We start from the raw sequence: 15972 nt of genomic DNA on the forward strand, positions 1-15972 counted from the left end.
CCTTATCTTGCAAGAATTGTCAGAATTAAATAAGGGATGAATCAGTAAAACCCTAACCAGGGTGCCTGAAGCAAAAAGTTGTCGTTTTCTGGATCAGTCTGATGTCGAATTCATCTGTGAATTTCCCATAGCTCTTCCCATGGTGCTACGGGGATGTGTGCAGTGCAGAGGATGGATAGATGCAAAATGGCTTTGGAGGTGTGGCAGGGCCACGCATGTTGAGAAGGAGGGTGTGATTTTACAGATGAAGAAACTGAGGCCTAGTGAGCTTTGCTGGCCTGTTCTGGGCCTCGCACCCCTCCCTTTCTCCCCGCCCTTGGTGCCTGGGTCCTGCTGGGTCACTTGAAGGCCAGTGGGGCAGAGGCCCTCAGGGGCAGGAGTCTACTCTCTGCTGCGTGAATTCCAGAGACTGCTCTGGCAGCCCAGGCAGCCTTGTCTCCCTCAGCAGCCACATTCCAGACATTCTGCCCAGGTTAGGAAGAGGCCGACCCTGAGGCCTGGAACCCAGGAACCAAGGCCTAGACAGAGCAGCAGGGAGAAGGGCCAGGGTCTCCTGGGAGCAGGGATTGCTGATCACGATCGCTGGCTTCCTCAGCACCCCAGGCCCTCCTAACAGGCCAGGCCTCAGGACTGGTTGTCCAGAGAAGACCACTCAAGGAAGAGAGACTAGTATCCCAGTAGTTTCCTAACTTCAGACTTGTAAGAATCATCTGGTGAGAAGGGGGAGAGGGGGTGTAAAAAAGGCACCTTCCAGGCCCCACTCCCCATTACAGAGTGGCCTAGGATTCTGCTTCTTAAGTGAGCCTCCAAGAGGAGGCGTAGCCTGGTTTAAGAGTCGCTGATTCGGTCCCCTGCACAGGCGATCGATGACGAAGCTGAGGTCGAGAGACAGAAGGAGCTGTCTGCAGCCATCAGCTCCAAGGCCGACCTCACAGAAGCCACTGCGTCTTCTGGAAACAGGAAGTGCTCAGATGCAAACCATACAAAGGCTGGGGTATCCAGGAGGGTGGAGGGCTGGAACAGGGCAGCTCAAAGAAAAGTCAGAAAAATGGGCAGTATTTGCCCTTCTTGCTCCACCACTGCCCTTGTGTCCCTCCCACCCCCCGAGAGGCTGCCAACCAGCCTGACTCAGGGGTGCACGGAGTCCCAGCACCACTCACTTTGCTCCAGAAACATATCTACTGCCTGCACTGCCTCCCCTGGTGGCTTTCCTTCTCGAGTCACTGTGGAGAAGAGAGAGCACCGCCTTGAAGTCAGGTCCCGACTCAGTTACTCCCATGCTGTGTGGTTTTAGGAAAGTTCCTTGCCCTCTCTGACTCCCGAGTTGCTCATCCCTACAATGGTGGGCTAGACTAGCTTTTCTCAAAGTGCATTTCACGCATCAGCTGCACAGATGCCCCCAGAAACTTAAATGGGCAAAAAAAAAAAAAAAAAAAAAGTGGAGAAATCTTATCTAAATTTTACATATACACAAGTAAAATACGGTTCATTTTCTTTGTGAAATAATAGAGCAGTACACTGAAAGTTAAAGCCCTCTTTGCTGCCACTACAAATACCTTCTCCAAAGGCAACCAATATAATCACTCAGGTGTGTAACCTTTGCAGATAATTGTATTCATACATAAATATACCAGAAGGAAACAGCATTTGGAGGGTTTTGTGGGGGAGGGGCGTTGTTAACATAGTATCTTGTGTGTTACCCTGCAACATACTCACTCAACAGTTGTCTTGGGGTCTTTTCATGGCATACACATAGATCCCCCACATTTGGAGCTTCCCAGGTCATTCTGGGACTCATTCAAGTTTAAGAACTTCTGAGCTAGATAAATAGTGACCTCACATCCTCTGAGTCTGACTTTAACATAGAGGTGGGCAGTTAGCAGGATAGTTTCCAAGAATGAGGGAAAGTCTGGTCTAATTGGAATCCAGTCGTTGGAACTACACTCCGCTGCTCAGACAAGGCCTCCTCCTTCCCTTTCCTTCCTCCTGTTCCCCTTCCCTTTCCTTCCACTTCTCTTCCTTCGGGGCCACCTCCTCCTTCCCTCGACAGCCCGGGTCACTCTGATGGCATCTGTGCAGGCGAGGACTGACTCAGGTTCTCTCTCCCTGCCACCCAGAAGGCAGCTCTGCATGGCTCTTGATGAGGCCTGACTGGTTTGACTTGGTGATGTAGTTCGTGGTTTCCCAATGCCTCCTACCTAGGGACTTTCAAGCACACAGCATCTGTCTGTGGGGAACTCAGGAGCTGTCTGGGTCTAGAGTAGTGACAATCTCTTCACTGTCCTCAAGGCTCTGCTATAGCTGTGGGGCCTTGAGCAAGCCTCTGCCCTTCTCAGAGCTTCTTTCCCCAACTGTAAAATAAGGCTGTAGTCCATAAACTCTGTGCCTGATAAGTACACCTAGCAAGCAAATCTATGCAAGTTTTGTTGAATGACTAAAAGTTGAAGAGTCCTTTCCAACTCCCAAGAACTATGAATTCAAAGCACCCATTATGAATAAAATATTTACACTGTCCATAGTCCCAGACGGGGAACTGAAGAAGACAGAACCCTGGGAAAGAAATGTTGCAAACAGCCCTAGTTGGGGGTCCAGTCGTCCAGTCGATCAGTATTTCCCTGGGGCAGGAATGGAGGAACCAGGTCAGTGCAGTCAAGAAAGGACCAGGGGTCTATTCACATGCCACCAGGGAAGAGTGGGGATCAGGAGAGAGGCAAATGGAGATTGCGATCACACAGATTATAGGTTCGGTAGAAGGGTCAGAGGAGAAAGCATTCAGGGGGAAGAAGAGGTATACAGAGAGTGGCAGCAGGAGGTACAAGTCGGGAGAGTGTGTGACACATGACAGGCTCTGAATAAATGTTTGCTAAATTGAATAGACAGATTGTTATAGAGCCCAACTCATGATAAATGGATACATAGAAATAGACGAGTTCATTAAGTAGATGACAGAAATAAGCAAATGAAAGTAAGCTGGCAGGGATGCCTGGTGGCTCAGTGGGTTAAGCCTCTGTCTTCAGCTCAGGTCATGATCTCAGGGTCCTGGGATCGAGCCCCACATCAGGCTTTCTGCTCAGCGGGGAGCCTGCTTCCCTCTCTCTCTCTCTCTGCCTGCCTCTCTGCCTACTTGTGATCTCTGTCAAATAAATAAAATCTTTTTTAAAAAATGAAAGTAGTTGGCAATGCATGGATAGATGGACACACAGATGGACGTGTGGTTGGATGGGTGGATGGATGGGCAAGCGGAGAGATAGATCATTTTGGTCCAGGTTTATTGGATTTTGGATCAGGTATCCAAGGGTAGATTGAGCCCCTCTGCTTACTGACTCTTACTGCCATGGAACCAATGAGGGTGTTGTGCTACAAAGAATGATAATCAGTGCCTGAAATACTGGAGGACAGCTCTGCATAAAGCTGCTTGCAATTGTCAAGGGATAGTGGTTGTAAGTGAATCTAAAGGACTTTGCAAGCCTAGTTATACCTAAATAGGACAATGTGAGAGATTCATAAGGAATAGAGTCAACAATAGTGTGACAACATTGTGTGTTGGCAGATGGCACTCTGGTGATGAGCATAGTATAAGGGTGAGCATAGTATGATGCATAGAGAAGTTGAATCACTATATTATACTCTGAAACTATTGTGACATTGTGTGTCAACTAGACCCAAATTTTAAAAATTAAAAAAAAAAAGGCATGACTGACAGAGGAATAGATGTGGGATCTGGAATTTATACTATACACAGTATGTCTTACTCCATCGAGTAACAGCTAAGCAAACCAAGGGCCTGCTATGTGGGGACTGCTTGAGGTCAGTGTCTGGTTTGTAAGCCACTTCTGTCTCACCATCCAAAGCATGCCCATCCTCTCTGACACAGCCCTTCTGCTGTGATGCTCAGCTCTGCTTCCCTCTTCAGAACTACCCTGATAATTCAGCCTTGGGGGTAGTATGCAGAGCCCAGCAATACCAAAGTGCGCACAGACAAACACAGATTGTAGGGCCCCTCTCCTGTCCTCTGAATCAGAGTACATGGACATGCTCAGCTTGAGGGTACCAAGCTGCTGTGGCTTGCGCAGTTTCGCCGGCTGGGGTCTGGCAGGGTTCAGATTTGAACCCTGCTCTCCTGATGCCTATTCCAGGGTGCCTGCCAGTGCCTCCTGCACAGGGCCAGGAAATGGCCCACATGACCTCTTGATGGCCCTAAGCTCTGAGATTTCAGACCCCTCAGCAACTATGAGAGATAGGCTGCTCTGATTGCCCTAAGGATTTTGAGCTAAGCCCGCTAGCTTTCTCAAGGCTGCTGGTGGGATCCTTGAAAACCCAGGGATAAGGGAAGCCTAAGGAAGATAAGTGGTTCTTGTTCCTCCTCCCATTGGCTGCTGCCCAGATGAAGGCCACTCTAATGCCTGTAGTAAAGTCCCAGGCATGGAGCCACGGAGCCTTGCAGGAGAAGCGCTCACAGGAACCCCGGGCTTGTTTCCCACAGTGTTCTCAGCCCTGGGTGCTCATTACGATAACCACCTCGGGGAGGTATGGGGTGAGGGTTGGGGGGGAGGTTGCTTTACAAAGCGCCTGGGCCCACCCTGAGATTCTGAAAGCATCAGGATGAGGTGCAAGCCTGGGCATCAGACTGTGAAGACTCCCTCGGTGGTGCCAGTGCAGAACCAGAATTAGGAAGCGGGGCTCAGAGGCACCTTCTCCCCAGGGACCTGCTCTGTTTTCAGCTCAAGTGCTAAGCCATGAATCCCCATTTTCCAGATGGAGAAAATGAGACTCAGAAATGCAGTGGGTTAAGCATCCGAATCTTGATTTTGGCTCAGATCATGATCTCAGGGTTGTGAGATCCGTGCTGGGTATGGAAGCTGCTTAAGATTCTCTCTCTCCTTCTCCCTCTGCCCCTCCACCCCTGCCCCCACCCACCTCCACTTGCACTTTCTCTCTCTAAAAAAATAAATAAATAAAAGGTACAGAAACCAACCCCACCTGCCTACTTGGTGCAGAAGGGGAATTTAATGCATGGGTATGAACAGCACAGAGGATGAATAAGAGTGCAGGGGTTACAGTTCAACCCCACCCCCCAAAAAGAGAAGAACAAGGACGGAGTGGGCAATCCCCAGAAGGACAAATGTCCCTCCTCTCAAGATCTGGATTGCTTAAGGAAGGTGGAGCTGGCTGAGCTAGGGTCCCTTGCAGGGCTTGGAATGAAGAGAGGCTGACCCTGTGCTTGTCTGACCCTAAGAGTGAATGCACCCTTACATTTTGCACCCCTAGGGATGTTAGACACCTGGTGCCCTTCAGCCTCGTGCTGGGCCAGGTCCCAGGCCTGCACCTTGGCCCAGGGTGGAGGGCATTTAGAGTGACAGCCCACTGAGACTCCATCAAGTAGCCACTAGCTACCTCCGCAAAGACACTGAGATGCTGTTAGTGAGAGGAGAGAACTAGAGGCTGGGCAGGTGAAATACAGGGGCTCATGCCCAGGCTTTAGAGCAGAGCAGTGAAAAACACGACTCTGGAGTTGACGGACTCTGGATTTAAATCCAGGGTCTCCCCTTAATATTTACTTGGCTTCAGACAGATCAGCTTGCTCGATGTGGTTATGTACAAAATGATGCTAATAATGGGGCCATCTCTTGGTGTCTGCCTTCTGCCACTTCATTCCATGTCCTTTCCCCTACACCAGTGCTCTCAAATTTTCCAGTGAGTTCACCTAACTGCAAGGGAGAGTGGACTTGAGTCCCAGGGGCCTGCGGATAGAGTCTGAAACCACTCACAGCAAATAATACCCTTTTTTTTTTTTAAGATTTTATTTATTTGACAGAGACACAGCAAGAGAGAGAACACAAGCAGGGGGAGTGGGAGAGGGAGAAGCAGACTTCCCACAGAGCAGGGAGCCTGATGTGGGGCTCGATCCCAGGGTCCTAGCATCATGACCTGAGTCAAAGGCAGATGCTTAACAACTGAGACGAGACACCCAGGCTCCCCACGGTACTACGTTCTTTGATCCACAGAGCAGCCATGCCACCAGCAAGTCCACGTGAGGCATTTACCCCAGGAAGCCAGTGCCTATGTCCACAAATCATCATAGCAATGTCACTCATAAAATCCAAAAACTAGATACAAGTCGAATGTCCACTGGTAGTAAAATAGGTTAATGGAACAAGACTGCATGACCAGGAGAAATAGCAAACCCCACCACGCATAATGACGTGGATGCCTCTTGGACAACATGTGGAGACAAGGAAGCCAGACCCCAGACGGCATATGCTCTGTGATATGTGGAGTTCAGAACAGGCAGAACTAATACTTTGAGCTGCACTCTAAAGACCAGTGAACTTTATTGTATGTAATGCCAATGAATAATTTTCTTAACTTAAAGAAAAGGAAAAGTATGTAATTTTTGCAATCTATCTAAATATGTTTGTGCTTACTTTAACAAAGATTTCTTCCAAAACATCTCAGTAGAATGGACTCTCCTGGAATATAGGTCTTGTTTGTTGGCTGCATTCCACTCCCCACTTCCAGGCGTCCACCTGCCCTCGTAGGCACAGTTCCTGGTTAAGAAGCTCCCCACCCCCATTCCAATTTGCATGATTTCCATAAACCTGGGAAGCCACGAGCTGCAAACTAATGATCTATGAACCACAATCACCCCTTTTCGTGTTCTATTTGATCCGCTCTCAGGTTTTTTTAGTTTTTAATTTCAATAAAAGCTTTATTTTGTTGCCAATTTTTTAAAAATTGAGAACTTCTACCCCAAAATTCAGACTTCTCTTGACAGTTTGGATGATCTCAAAAGGGGGTATGTGGGCAGCAAAGCACTAGAGCTCAGATGCCCCACATTTTCAATGGGACGTGAGCCCCTGAGTCCCCCCAGACCCCCAGTGCCACTTGGCATGCCTTACTCATTCTCCCAGAGTCTTCTCTAGCTCCTGCTTGTGTTTGAGTGTGTGTTCTTGCTCTTACCTCTGACTCAGACCTCTGCTACTCCCCATCCAAGTCCTTCCCTGGCTTCCATGTCCCTCCTTCAGAAAGCCTCCCAGGAAGGCCACCCAACACTGTCTTCTCTGTACTCGTTGGTGCACTGCTATAAGCTTTGGGTTGTGTTTCATTTTTAAATGATTGAAGAAATAGAATCAAGTCTGATACTTTGTAACGTATTTAGTTGAAACCTCTGTGTCTATACATAGTTTTACCAGAAAGCAGTCCCCATGGTTCATGATGGATTTCTGTAACCAATGGGGTTAGCACGGCAGGGGTGAGGAGCTGCCACAGGCACAGTGTGGCCCACAAAGCGCGAAATCCTTACTATCTGCCTTTTTCCAGAAGTGAGCCGAAAACTGCTCTGGCCCCCACCTCCTACAGGACTGTGACTGGGTTGCCTTGGCATACTTTGCTGTTTGGATCATGTGATAATTGGCCCTGTCTTATACTCTTTAATGAGATGGTGTCATAGGTCTCCTTCGTACCACTCCCTCATGGTCTTCACTCTGGTGGAGAAGATTGTTCTCTGCCTTAGGGGGTGGAAGAGCCGGAAGAGCCTGAACCCCTGGTAGTGGATTCAGAAAGGCCATGAGGAAGGTAGATGTCCAAGCTAAAGTGCCAAAGGAGATACCTGAATCCTCACTTCCTCTTTTAATTGTCCCGCTAGAACCCCAAGCCACTCGCCCTGGAAGGAACATCAGAGCACCTTTCTTTCTTTTTATTTTTTTTAAGATTTCATTTATTTGTTTGGGAAAGAGAGAGAGCGCGCGCAGTGGGAGGGCCAGAGAGAGAGGGGCGAGCAGACTCCACGCTGCAGGGGGAGCCCGACGCAGTGCTCCATTCACAACACTGAGATCATGCCTGGAGCTGAAACCAAAAGCCAGAAGCTTAACTGACTAAGCCACCCAGGCATCTCTTCAGAGCACCTGTCACCCATCCATCCATCTAGCCAGCCAGCCAGCCAGCCAGCCACTTACCCAAAACTATAGTTGCTCATGTATGTTGGGTAGTGGTGCTAGTTTAGACTGTAGGCTACAACTTGGTTTCTGCCCCCCAGGAACATAGAGCTTAGAGAGTGAGACAGATGTCTAAAGGCAAAGTAGTAGTATTTTGGTGTAAAAATCCTTATAGCAAGATGTGAGCACATAGCCAAGAGAGATGTTAACTCGAATTCTTCAACTTTGCAGCTGAAGAAAATGAGGCTAACCAGAGAAGGCAAAAATCCTGCCCGCGGTCACACTGCACGTTCATGACAGAACTGGAAGTAGCTCCTTCCCCAGCTTCCACTTTTTGGCACTTGACTTTTTCATTCCTTCCTTCACTCACTTAGTCAACATATAGTATGGGGTCCCCCCCAAATTCCAAGCACACTTTGGGTGCTGGACATGCAGTCGTGGGCAAGACAGACAGACACACTTCCTGCCTGCCACAGCTTCCACGGGGGGCTGGAGACAAAGGATAAACACATCAGCAGATCAGTCAATCTGATGATTTTAGTGAGCTGTGTGCTCTAAAGAAAATAAAGCAGAGGGATGCCTGGGTGGCTCAGTCGGTTAAGTGTCTGCCTTCAGCTCAGGTCGTGATCTCAGGATCCTGGGATCGAGCCCCACACTGGACTCCCTGCTCAATGGGGAGTCTGCTTCTCCCTCTGCTTCTCCCCACCACCCCGACTTGTGCTCATTCTCTCTCAAATAAATAAGTAAAATCTTAAGAAAGAAGAAAGAAAAAGAGAAAGAGGGGAAGAAAGAAAGGAGGAAGGAAGAAAGAGAGAGAAAAAAAGAAAGAGAGGAAGAAAGGGAGGGAGAAAGGAAAAGAGAGAGAGAAGCCCTTTCTATGTGGCATTGCACTTACTGCCCCCTGCAAGAAAGGGAGGGAAGGAGGAAGGGAGGAAATAGAACAGAGCCCGGGCTAGAGTAGCTTGGAACTGCTCCGGTAAGATGGCCAGGGAAGGCCGCTCTGACCAGAGGACCCATGAGGGGACCTGGAGGGATCAAGAGCCAGTGGCACTGATCAGAGGGGTGCTATTCCAGGCAGAAGGAGGAGCAACAGCCAGGCCTTGTCCTGTGCCTCCTCCAAGATCCAGCCCCTGACTCCACTCTGATGAAAGAGAACCGCAAACTGGCAGATATATTGAGACTATTTCTCTTTTGGGGGGTTTTGTTCTGGTTTTGCTTGTTTGATGTCCCACTGCCGCCCTAGATGGAAACCCCACAAGAGGGGTGCTGTGTGTGTCTTGCTCACCTTTGTCCCCAGGGAGGGCGTTGATGTGACCTGAAGGGGAACGTGGAGGGGAGAAAATGCTGGTGAAGACGTGGAGAGTCGGAGGGTTTATGTCTGAGTACTCCACTGATGGTAAATGAGACTCTAAGTTGCCAGTTGGTTACCAAAAAGCAACAAAGCCTCCTCTCCCCTCCCATAATTGCCCCACTTAATTCATTAAAGGATTATCCCTGAGACTGGGGGAAGGGAGGGAGCCCAACCTGGGAGTTCTGGCAGCAGCACAACCTCTGCGAGGCATCAGGGAGACTGGGGACCCCCAACTGGGGCAGAGAGCCAAGGGTCTAATCCTAGCTCTGCCCCTGAGTGACTGTGTGACCTTGGGCAAGTGTCCTCCCCTTCCTGGGCCTCAGTGCTCTAATCTGCCTAATGAATAAGGATGGCATAAGAAGATGGCTTCAAACTATGCTTTGGGGACCCCTAGGGTCCCAAAGAGGGATTCTTAGGGTCTGCCTTGCAGGGAGGGGCAGCAGAAGAGAGAACAGATTGAACTGGGACCCTCACCCCTTTTTCCAACCAGAACAGTGTCATCTGTTTCTCCCTCTGGGCTTCCTCCTGAGGAGGAGCTATGCGGAGTGATAATGAAAGCCAACACTGAGCCCTCACACCTCGCTGGGTGGATTCCATGCAGTACCGCGGGCCAAGTGCTTACCGCAGTAACACTGTATCGTGAGGACACACACCTTACAGGAAAACGGGGCTGCCGATAACTTGTCCAGGATCTGAGCGAGGATGCAAACACTTGCAGTCAGGCCCCTTTAGCTGCCCCTTGATCAAGAGTAGGAGTGTTTTGCATTAAGCTGGCAGGCTCTTGAGGGCTCCACTACTGATTAGCACTGTGGCCCTGAGTACCTGGAGGGTTATTGAGGGAGATGATACGCATGAGACATTTACCATCATACTTGGCTTATGGCACAGGCTCAGGAATGGTTAGCTGTTATTATGATTATTATTACGATTATTAGTATCTACATGTCATGTGAAGACTGATTCTGTTCCTAAAGTGTGTCTGGATCCCTACAGCTCTTCCAGCCCTGGCAGTCTCCTGCTCAGAGGGAGGGATGACGCTGGGGGGTGGGGGCAACACCCTACTCCCCCAGGGGGTGAGGGGGCAGGGGGACAGGTGGGTGGTGTGGCCAGTACAGAAGCCTTCACTAGTTTTCACAAAATGAGAAAAAGAAGGACAAGCCAGTGAGATTTTCATAAAGCTCGCTTTGTTTCATTTAAAGGACTGTCCTTGAATCAGAGATGAAGGCCTATCTAACGACAGATATGGCTGGTGAGTTTTGGGCACTCACCGTGTCTCAGACCTGTGTCATGTCACCTGACACAGATGCTCTTGTTTATTCCTCACCACATCCCCCACATAACTAAGGACATTAAGGGTTTGCATGGTCACTAATTTGCCCGAAGGCCCACAGATGAAAAGCGGGGGACTTGGGACTCATCTGGGACTCACACCAGAGCTCTACACTCCTCCCTAATAGGCTGTCCATCCTCTGGCCTGCTCTTCTGCCGTTTTTGTTTTTTTTTTTTTTTTTCCAAACCTTTATTTGACAGAGAGAGATCACAAGTAAGCAGAGAGGAAGGCAGAGAGAGAGAGGAAGGGAAGCAGGCTCCCTGCTCAGCAGAGAGCCCAATACGGGGCTTGATCCCAGGACCCTGAGATCATGACCTGAGCCAAAGGCAGAGGTTTAACCCACTGAGCCACCCAGGCGCCCCTGTTCTTCTGTTTAATAGCCGTATTGAGACATAATTTATATACCATCAAACTCACCTGTTTAAAGGGTGAAATTCAGTGGTTTTCAGTTTATTACAATCCCATAATCTAATTTTCTAATCTTTTCATCACCCCAAAAAGAAATCTCATACCCATTAGCAGTTTCCCCGATCCCCACCCTTCATTTCCAGCCACTGCCAACCACTGATCTACGTTCTGTCTCTGTAGATTTGCCTATCCAGACATTGCAGATAAATGGAATCCTACAGTATGTGTTCTTTTGTTACCGGTTTATTTCACCAGACAGGTTTTTGAGGTTCATCTGTGTGGTAGCGTGTATTACTACTTCATTCCTTTCTATGGCGAAGTAAAACTCCTCTGTATAGGTATACCCTACTTTGTTTATCTACTCATCAGTTAGTTGATGGACAACTGGGCTTTTCCTACTTTTTAGGAACAATGCTGCTATGAATATTTGTACGAGGCCTTTTGGGGTTTTGGGTTATTTTATTATTATTCTGTTGTGGGTTTGGTTTTTTTGTTTTGTTTTGTTTTGTTTTGTTTTTTGTAAGTAGGCTACATGCCCAGCGTGGAGCCCAATGCAGGGCTTAAATTCACGACCCTTAAGGTCAAGACCTGAGCTGAGATCAAGTCAGATGCTTAACCAACTGAACCACCCAGGCATCCCTTTTTGTTAGTCTTTTGTGGACATATGTTTTTTCCATATGTGGGGTTTTTTTGTGAAAATTTGTTTTCATTTCTCTTGGGTAGATACATAAGAATAGAATGGCTGTGTCATATGGTAATTCTGTCCTTAATATTTTAAAGAATTGCCACAACTGTTTCTCAACGCAACCATTTTCATTTCCACCAGCAGAATATAAGGGTCTAATTCCTCTACATCCTTGTCAACACTTACTAATAGCAGTCTTCTTGATCATTGCCATCCCAGTAGATGTGAAATAGTGTCTCGTGTGGGTTTGATTTGCATTTCCCCAGCAACTAAAAATGCTGAGCATCTTTTCATGTACTTATTGACCATTTGTCTATCTTCTTTGGACAAATGTCTGTTCAAATCCCTTTCCCATTCTCTAGTTGTTTTTGAGTTGGAAGAGCTCTTTATATATTGTGGATACAAGTCCTTCATCAGATATACAGTTTGCAAATATTTTTCCCATTCTGTGGCTTGTCCTTTCACTTCTCAATCGTGTCACTTACAACACAAAAGTTTTCGCTTTCATGATGTCCAATTTATCAGGGTTTTTTTTTTTCTCTTATGGCTTCTGCTTTAGGGGTCATATCTAGGAATCCATTGCCTATTCTACAGTTGCAAAGATTTACCCCTATATTTCTACCCTTCTTAAATTTAGATCAGGCATCCATATTGAGCTAAGGTGTGTGTACATGAGATAGAGCAGAGCGAATTTGTTCTTTTATATTTGCATATCCAATTGTCTCAACACCATTTGTTGAAGAGGCTGTTCTTTCCATATGGAGGTGTCTTGGCAGCCTTGTCAGAATCAATTGACCATAAATGTCAGGGTTTATTTCTGGACTCTCCATTTTCTTCCAGTGACCCAGATGCCTATTCTTAGCCAGTACCACACTGTCTTCATTACTATAGCTTTGTAGTAAGTTTTAAAATTGGGAGATAGGAGTCCTTCACTTTGCTCTTCTTTTTCAAGCTTGTTTTGGGTTTTCTGTGTCCTTTACATTTCTACATGAATTTTAGAATTGTCAAACTCTGCAAAAAAAAAAAAAATATAAGAATAATAATAAATCCCACTTTTAAAAGCATTCTCTTATGAAATATGGTGATAGGAGACAATAATTAAAAAAAAAAATCCAATGACCCTATTTGGGGGGGGAAGCAATCCTTTATTAGATCCTCAAATTGTGAAACATTTTACCAATCTGTAAAATCCAAAAGTGACTTAGAAAGTCCTGGAGTGTAGGCCAGATTTTGAGGTAGTGCTCTGCTGGGGAGGAGGAAGAAGAAGGGAAACAGATGGCATCTAGTAGAGCATTGAGGGGCCCTGGGCCCCTGTTGTAACGTCGGTCTAGGAGTGTCCTAAGGACAAGAGTTGGGACATGGAAGGCCCTGTGCATAAAAGGCCCGCAGGGTTTGTGGGGGAAAGTCACAGTCAGCAAAGGGAACCAGATTTTGGTGCTACGATAGGCTCCGCTTGTCAAGGTAAGGGAAAGGAGTGATCTGGGGTACCGCCCAGTGTTTGAAGGTCAGGTGTTGTTAACACTGACTGAGTACTTCTCCTGAAGGAAGCTCTTTCTATGTATCATCGCATTTACTGCTCCCTGCAATCCCGTGAGCCTGTCGTGGTGTCGAACACAGCACTGTCCAGCAGGAAGACCCTGTGACCTGCATATGTGATCCACCACTAGCCATGTTTAGAAAGTAAAAAGAAACAGGTGAAATTCATTTTGGTAATATATTTTTATTTAACTCTATGTATCTGAAATGTTATTTCCAACATGTAATCGAGATCTAAACATTTATGAGTGGAGTATTTCTTGTTCCTATTTTCTTACTAAAATCTGATTTTAAAGTCTTTTCTTACTTTAAAATCTGATGTGTTTTTAAACCTGTCCAGTACATCTTGACTTAAATCCTAAATATTTGATCTGTGTTTGGATTTCACAAAATTCGCAGTTGAAAAGTAGCTTCACAATCCCATTATTTCAAGCATACTTAAAAGCAAACCAAGTATCTGTTTTTAAATTTAAATTAATAAAAATTAAATAAAATTTAAAATGTTCCTTGGTCACACCAACCAGATGTCAAATGCTTGATAGCCACACATTAGTGGCTCTCCCCTTGGACACACGGGCCAGCATTCCTGATGCACCGTATCATGAGGGCAGTGACAAAGTCAGCTTGTTGAACACTGTATCCCTTGCTTTGTGTGGGCACTTAGTAGGTAGTCTTAAACATTTATTGAGTAATGCATAAATGGATGAGTCAAACTGAGCTAATGAGCAAATGAAAAGAGTAAAAAAACAAGCAAACTAGGCCAAATGCCTACAATAAGTAAGTGGCAAGGAAGGAATTCAAAGCCAGGTCTGACTCATTCCAAAACCTACTGGCTGCAAGAAACATATGTGGACATAGGAAAGGAAAGCGGAAGCTTAGGCCATCAAGCCAAGGATCATCAGGGTGTCCTCCAGGCCCTGCCAGCCCTCCATAGGCCCCCTCTTGTCCACATACCCTTCCCAACCTGCTGTGCCACCTTTCCCTTGGCCAAGCTCTGGGGATGCTCCAGGAGCCCAGAGGATGAAAGACTGGTAGGGGCAGGTGACGCTGTGAGCATGGTGACAGCCAGCTACACCAAGCACAAGGACAGGGCTCTGGGCACAGGAAATGGGCACCAGCTGCACGGACAGAACCCTCATTTGTCTTGAAATCGTCAAGACTGACCTCATATCTGGTCACAAGTCTTGGTGTTGATCCAAAACCGGAAGGAGAAGCCAAGGGAGACTTCAGTTTCAGTCACAGGACTACAGAGCTGGAAAGAGTTGGAGGCCCCATCTCATCCAAGACATTTATTTTGTAGATCAGGAAATTGAGATCCGGGAAAGGCAAGGTCCCATGCACGGTTGCACAATGAATGGTCTCTTTGAAAGAAAGGCCACATCTTACTTTTGCTATTGCTGATGGTACCATTATTTCCTTTATCTAAAATTATACCAGTTCCCGGTTCTCTTCCAGACCCTGGCAATTCTTCTGCTCCCTGCATAGCGCTGGACCCCAGGGTTGTTAAGGGAGGAGCCACAGTGCCAGAAATTTCAACGGGTCCTGCTTTGAGCTTTTGCTGATTATTTTCTCTGCATGAAATGCCTGTCCTCCTTTGTTCTTTATTACTACACCCCTCCTAGTCTCATCCTGGCTAGATAATACCCAATTTAGGTATGGGGTATATTAGATAATACCCAATTTAGGTATTGGGTATTATCTAACCAGGCTGAGACTAGGGGGATGTAGTTGGGCTCTAATGTCATGGATTTGATGAATCTTCCTTTGCCCCACTGAACTAGCACATCTCCTCCTGCCTTTATCCCATGAGGCTCTCCGTGGCAGCCGTTGGACAATGGAGAAAACCAGGTACCTTTACCTCCTTCATCCTGGACGGTGTCCATGGCTGAGACCCCAAGTTTAGGAGGAAGCTGTGGAAATTAAGCTCGGAAAGCAAGTGTGGGGCCAGATAGGAGAATGGGGCAGGTTGCCCTGGAGGCCCCACTGTGTCTGCTTAGAGTGGGAGTCTAGACATCTGGTCCTTTGGAGCCTTCCCTTGATCCCATTTTCACAAGAGATGGAAAACACCATCGTTGAAGACACGCTCTCTGGCCTCCCAAGCTTCGGCTGTAGTAGAAGAGAAGAGACTCACTTATTCATCCTTTCATTCAATAAGTGCCAACTGAGAGTTTACCTCGTGCCAGCTGTCACTGTCATAGGCACTGAGAGTAAAAGTAGGTTTGTGAGTGTGTATACAGACACACTCCCTGCAGAGGGGAAGGATAAACCCATAGCTATTAGTTCCTTCAATATGCTAAGCACTGTTCTACATGCTGGGGATACAATGGTGGATAGGCAAGTATGTTCCTGCCTCGGGAAGTTCCTGTTCTGGTGCGAGAAGACAGATATTGAATAAGTCATGACAAGTTTGACAAGTTCTGTGCATTTTATGAAAGGAGTGGAAGGAGCACCATGGGAACACACAGCAGGGGAACCGACCTTGATCCAGGAACTCCACGATGAAGTGACATTTCATCTACACCGCAGAGATGAAATACAAAGATTTCACAGATGAAATGTGAAATGTAAAGTGCAGGGTGCTTTGGGAGTACGTCGGGAGGGCACAGAACTTCGACAGGGTTGAAAGGAAGGCCCTTGGAGGAAGTGGCATCCAGTGATCACCTACCTAGATATAACGATAGATGGAATGCAGATCCAAGGAACAATGTAAACCGGTCACAGCAGATCT

The sequence above is a fragment of the Mustela nigripes genome, chromosome 12 (genome assembly GCF_022355385.1).
Source record: "Mustela nigripes isolate SB6536 chromosome 12, MUSNIG.SB6536, whole genome shotgun sequence".
NCBI lineage: Eukaryota > Metazoa > Chordata > Mammalia > Carnivora > Mustelidae > Mustela > Mustela nigripes.